Below are 6000 nucleotides of genomic sequence, written 5' to 3'. Positions count from 1 at the left end.
TTGGAAAGGGCATGGGGCCAGGTGGTGCTTTTGCCCAGCGAGGTTTCTTATCAGCCATTGGAGGTTGGATTGACTGCAAATTTTAAGAAACGTTGCTTGGGCAGCAACTGACACCGCAGCACAAGGGTCTTTGCTGTGTGACTGAAGAGGAGCTGTGGTGGCCGCCATTTTGTGGCTGGGCCCACTTATGATATACGAGAGTTCCTGAGGTGCCCATGGCCTGAAAAGGGCCGGGAACCGCTGCTCTGTGACATCACACCCTCTCTGAGCTCTCTCCTCCTATTTTGCCTTCCCCAGGCGTCATAGAATCATAGAGTTGGAAGGGACCACCAGGGCCATCAAGTCCAACCCCCTGCACAATGCAGGAAATTCACAACTACCTCCCCCCCCCACATCCCCAGTGACCAGAAGATGGCCAAGATGCCCTCCCTCTCATCTGCCTAAGGTCACAGAATCAGCATTGCTGACAGATGGCCATCTAACCTCTTCTTAAAAACCTCCAGGGAAGGAGAGCCCACCACCTCCCGAGGAAGCCTGTTCCACTGAGGAACCGCTCTGTTAGAAAATTCTTCCTAATGTCTAGACCAGTGATTCCCAACCTTTTTTTGACCAGGGACCACTAGGACTTTTTTGTTCGGTGCAGGGACCCCAAGGTTCAAAATAAAAATTCCGAGGATTTGAAAATAAACTTTAATCATAACTGTTAGTTAAACATTAAACTTAGAATAATATTTGAATATATATTTTTATAATAGAGAACTTTTAATTGAAAATATTAATTTATTATGGGTTTATAACTTTGTTTCATGGACCTTAATTTAGTTCTCGCGGACCCCTGGGGGTCCACGGACCCCCGGTTGGGAACCAGTGGTCTAGACGGAAACTCTTCTGATTTAATTTCAACCCTTTGGTTCTGGTCCGACCTTCTTGAGCAACAGAAAACAACTCGGCACCCTCCTCTATATGACACCCCTTCAAGTACTTGAACATGGTTATCATATCCCCTCTCAGTCGTCTCCTCTTCAGGCTAAACATACCCAGCTCCTTCAACCTTTCCTCATAGGACTTGGTCTCCAGACCCCTCACCATCTTTGTTGCCCTTCTCTGGACCCGTTCCAGCTTGTCTACATCTTTCTTAAAATTGTGGTGCCCAAAACTGAACACAGTACTCTAGTTGAGGTCTAACCAGAGCAGAGTAAAGCGATACCATCACTTCGCGTGATCTGGACACTATACTTCTGTTGATGCAGCCCAAGACTGCGTTTGCCTTTTTAGTTACAGCATCACACTGCTGACTCATGTTCAGTGTTTAGTCTACTAAGACCCCAAGATCCTTTTCACACACACTACTGCTCAAACAAGTCTCCCCCATCCTATAATTATGCATTTGATTTTTCCTACCTAAATGCAAAACTTTACATTTGTCTTTGTTGAAGTGCATTTTATTAGTTCTAGCCCATTTCTCCAGCCTGTCAAGATCATCCTGCATCTTGGCTCTGTCTTCTACCGTATTTGCTACCCCTCCCAATTTAGTATCATCTGCAAATTTAATAAGCATCCCCTCTGTTCCTTCATCCAAATCATTTATAAAGATGTTGAACAACACAGGGCCCAGCACAGATCCCTGAGGAACTCCACTAGTCACTTCTCTCCAAGTGGGCGAGGAACCATTAACTAGCACTCTTTGGGTACGATCTGTCAACCAGTTGCAGATCCATCTAACAATAGTAGGATCTAACCCACATTTTCCCAATTTGTCAACCAGAATACTATGTGGAACCTTATCAAAAGCCTTACTGAAATCTAGATAAACTATGTCTACAGCATTCCTCGATCCAGCAAGGTAGTAACTTTCTCAAAAAAGGAGATAAGATTAGTCTGGCATGACTTATTCTTGAGGAACCCATGCTGGCTCTTAGCGATCAGATCCATCCTTTCTAAATGCTCAAGGACAGACTGTTTGATGATTTGTTCGAACACTTTTCCTGGTATAGCAGTTAAGCTGATGGGTCTACTTGGATCCTCCTTTTTCCCCTTCTTGAAGATGGGGACAACATTTGCCCGCCTCCAATCTTCTGGCACCTTACCTGTTTGCCAAGACTTTTCAAAAAGTCATCCCCAACTCCCCAGGAATTTCCCAAGCAGCAGTTGGTAACCCTAATGGAAGAGACAAATTGTGGTTGTAATTATAACTTCCTTTGCAAGGCAGAATAAAAATTAAATTTAAAATGATTTAAGAAAATAGCAACAACTTCAGGGCATATCTTGGCTTGCGAGGCAAAAATATACTTCCTTGGTACAGCTAAATACAGAAAGTGGCCATGCCTTCCCTGCCTTAGTGGAACAGCTGGAGAGACTTTTCCGTATTTTGCTCTTAGCAGTGACCTCTGTAAAGCCACAAGGGCAGCCACTTGACAGGAGCCAGATTTTGGATGCTTTTAGGAGGCGCGTAAGGAGATGTACATGCAAGCCTGCCACACAAGCCCTAATTGAAATGGATGTAACTGCAATAAGAAAGATCACAGTAAAGCAGGGTAGATAAAAATCATGATTAATTTTTTTTAAATCAGATTTTAAAAATTTAAATCAGTTTTATTTAAATCAGATATTAAAAAATAACATGCTTTTTGAGGAAAAAGCTATCTTAGTTTTCTATTTAACATACATTATAGTCCAAAGGTTATTCATCATGAAATAAGGATTAGTTTTTAATTATGTAGCATGAAGCTGTATATTGATGCCATGTTTGTATTTTCTGGTAAATGAATTCCGTTAATCCATTCACAATGTCATGCTCTTCCAGAGGTTTCTGTAATATCTAGAAGATATTATCACAAATGCTTCGTTTTGTAGTTCTCAAAGCTGTGAATTTGTGTCTGCAGAGATAACATGCCTCTTCTTCACGGCCAAAATGTTATAGAATAAACATACAGAGTTGAGAAAAATATCTTAATCACATTGCTGCTTTACAAATCTATGTACACAGAATCAATCCCTTACCTCTTAAGGCAGGGGTGGGGAACCTTTTTTCCGCCAAGGGCCATTTGAATATTTATAACATCATTCGCGGGCCATACAAAATTATCAACTTAAAAATTAGCCAACCAAGCCCCAAGCAGGCAGCTGACCCAGATGACTCCCCCCTCCAAGAGGGCAGGCAGGCATCCAACCGGTGGTGCACTTGCCCACCTGGTGGCACAGGATGGCTGGCATAGCCGTCCAGCCGCACACCGGAGTTGCTCCTGCACTGCATGGTTGGGGCCGGGTTGTACAGCCGGCTCCTGCTACTTCCGCCTGCAGGGATGAAATGAGGACACACTGGCTAAGAACTCCCCCCCGCCCCACACGCATTCTGGCCCTGCCCCCTTTAACCCCTCCATTGTCCCCACTTCCGCCCCCAGCCCTCTTGTAGTACAGAGGGAATATGTTTCTCCACGGCCCGGGTGGGAAAGGGTTAACACAGTTAATTGGGCGGTCCTAGCAGCTCCATAGCTAACGACTCTTCTGCAAGGGGGGGAAAGGTTCCCTTTCTCAGCAAAACAAACTCACATCCGTTTTGAATAGAGGGTATTCCTGTCCGCAGGAGGGGGCGGATCGCCAATCTTAAATCCTTCTGAGCTAGAGATCTGCCAGGACCCATGAAGGGCCAGACCAGATGATTTTGTGAGCCTTAAATGGCCCCCGGGCCTGACGTTCCCCACCTCTGTCTTAAGGACTAAGTTTCAAGAAGTTCATTGAATAGACGATTGTTTGGAGTGGAACAGATCTGCACAAGGAGCTAAGTGTGAGAAGGGAGGGGCAAGCAGTGAAAATGAAAGTGAAACCTTTGCACAGAATACTCCACCAGTCCTGGGATCTTTGAGTGTATAGCCTGAGGTTTATCATGCTATTCTCTCCCTGGAGGAGAAAACCTACAATGGCAGCCGGCTGTAAAAGAGACCCAGTTTGGGAATGTTTTAATGAAGTTCCTCTGCCTATGGGTAAGGCAGACATGTGTGCAAAATGCAAAAACTGCAACAAAGAAATGCAGTTTGGTGGCCCAAATGAAACAACATAATGAGAAGTGCTGTTTATGTAGAAAACTGTGATTTAAATATAGTCTTACTAGTGATTTAAATCATGATTTAAATCAAATCCAACCTGCAGTAAGGTCAGAGACCCTTACAAAGGAAAACATCACAGTGCCTTGTGGCCTATTGTAATGAGCCCAGGGTTCAAATGTTGTTCCCCTCCCCTGGTAACCCTACCCTTACATTCCTAATTTGTCTGTTATCAACATCCGTACTCCATAGGAGTTTTGAAAACGTGAAAGTATGAACTTTTTTGAGAAATTTTTATCACTTAGATTACATTACCTTTTTCTTATTTTAACACCCCCCCCACTAACAGCATTGTTTTCCCACACAAATAAGTGACATTCTATAATCATCCCATTTGCACCCAAACCAAGTTAATTTCCTCCTGTGCCAGCTCCATTGCAACATGTGCTCCCATTTTATGAATGGAAAATGTTGCATCACAAATGTGAGCCTGTTTATGTTTTTAATTCATTGGAGTGGGTGAAACTGTTCCCGAAGGGCTGGTTTTCCCGCTAGTCCCACCCAGCTGTGAGGAGGGATAGCACCTTAGCCAAGAGCTCATTCAAGGACAGAGCGGCCTCCTGGCAACGAGCTCTGGAAAATTCTTTTGTCAAGAAAAATCCCAGCATTTGCCACTTCAGGCAAACCCAGAGCAAGAGACCCATTTTCAGTACTTATTGCAGAAATCTTGCAATCAGCTACCCAAATAAAAGGGCATCCTTCCAGGTCCAACTGGTGGCAAAAATATTCTAGTCTTGGGTTTTCTTTGTGCCTGCTATCCAAGACCCTTCCCCTAGAACTGCTGGGAACAGATCCTGGATCCTTTGAATGAAATGCATGCATGGAAGTGTTGCCAACTCTGGGTTGGAAATTTCTGGAAATTGGGGGGTGGAGCCTGGGGGGGTTGGAGAGGGGAGGGACCTTAGAGGGATATAAACTGATAAAGCCCATTCTTCAAATCAGCCATTTCCTCTAAGGGAACATCTCTGTTGCCTGGTGATCAGTTTTAATTCCAGGAGATCTCCAGGCCCCATCAGGGGGTTGGTTAGGGTTGCCAGGTCCCTCTTTGCTATCGGCGGGAGGATTGTGGGGCGGAGCCTGAGGAGGGCGTGGTTCGTGGAGGGGAGGGGCTTTGATGCCATAGAGTCCAATTGCCAAAGCAGCCATTTTCTCCAGGTGAACTGATCTCTATTGGCTGGAGATCAGTTGTAACAGCAGGAGATCTCCAGCTAATACCTGGAGATTGGCAACCCTAGGGTTTGTAAAACTAGTGTCTGTTGATCTAAAGCAGGGGTGTCAAACTCAATTGTCACGAGGGCCAAATATGACATAAATGTCATTTGCTCGGGCCAGGCCTTGCCAGCCCAGATTGAGAGTGTGGGGGTGGGGGTGGCTGGCTCGCGGGCTGGATCTGGCCCTTGGCTCTTAAGTTTGACACCCCTGATCTAAAGTTTGTGTATGGAAAGCAGAATTCTTTTATAGCAGTTGTTTCTTAGCTTTCTTGCCTCTGGGCAGCCTTTTCCTCCTCCAGCTTGTTTGGTTAAAGCACACTTGCGCATCTGGATTGGGAAATACCAACTCCGGATTGGAAAATACCTGGAGATTTTGGGGGTGGAGCCTGAGGAGGGCAGGGTTTGGGTAGGGGAGGGATGTTAATGGAGTATAATTCCATAGTATCCACCCACTTTCTCTAGGGGAACTGATCCGTTGCCTGGAGATCAGTTCTAATCCCAGGAGATCTCCATCCACTACCTGGAGATTGGCAACCGTAGTGGTGCAACCTGCGACTCATTCTGATCTTTTCTGTGGCTGTGCACTGCAAGTTCAAGCAGCCTCCCCGGGAAGCTCGTTCACCATATCAATTTCCAAATTGAGTACTCCCTGATAGTACCCCCCAAGCTAGTAGAAAAGCAGTTTTGCA

The sequence above is a fragment of the Euleptes europaea genome, chromosome 14 (assembly GCF_029931775.1).
Source record: "Euleptes europaea isolate rEulEur1 chromosome 14, rEulEur1.hap1, whole genome shotgun sequence".
NCBI classification, from domain to species: Eukaryota; Metazoa; Chordata; class Lepidosauria; order Squamata; family Sphaerodactylidae; genus Euleptes; species Euleptes europaea.
The sequence above is the reverse complement of the archived record's forward strand: the minus strand, read 5'-3'. Positions refer to the sequence as shown.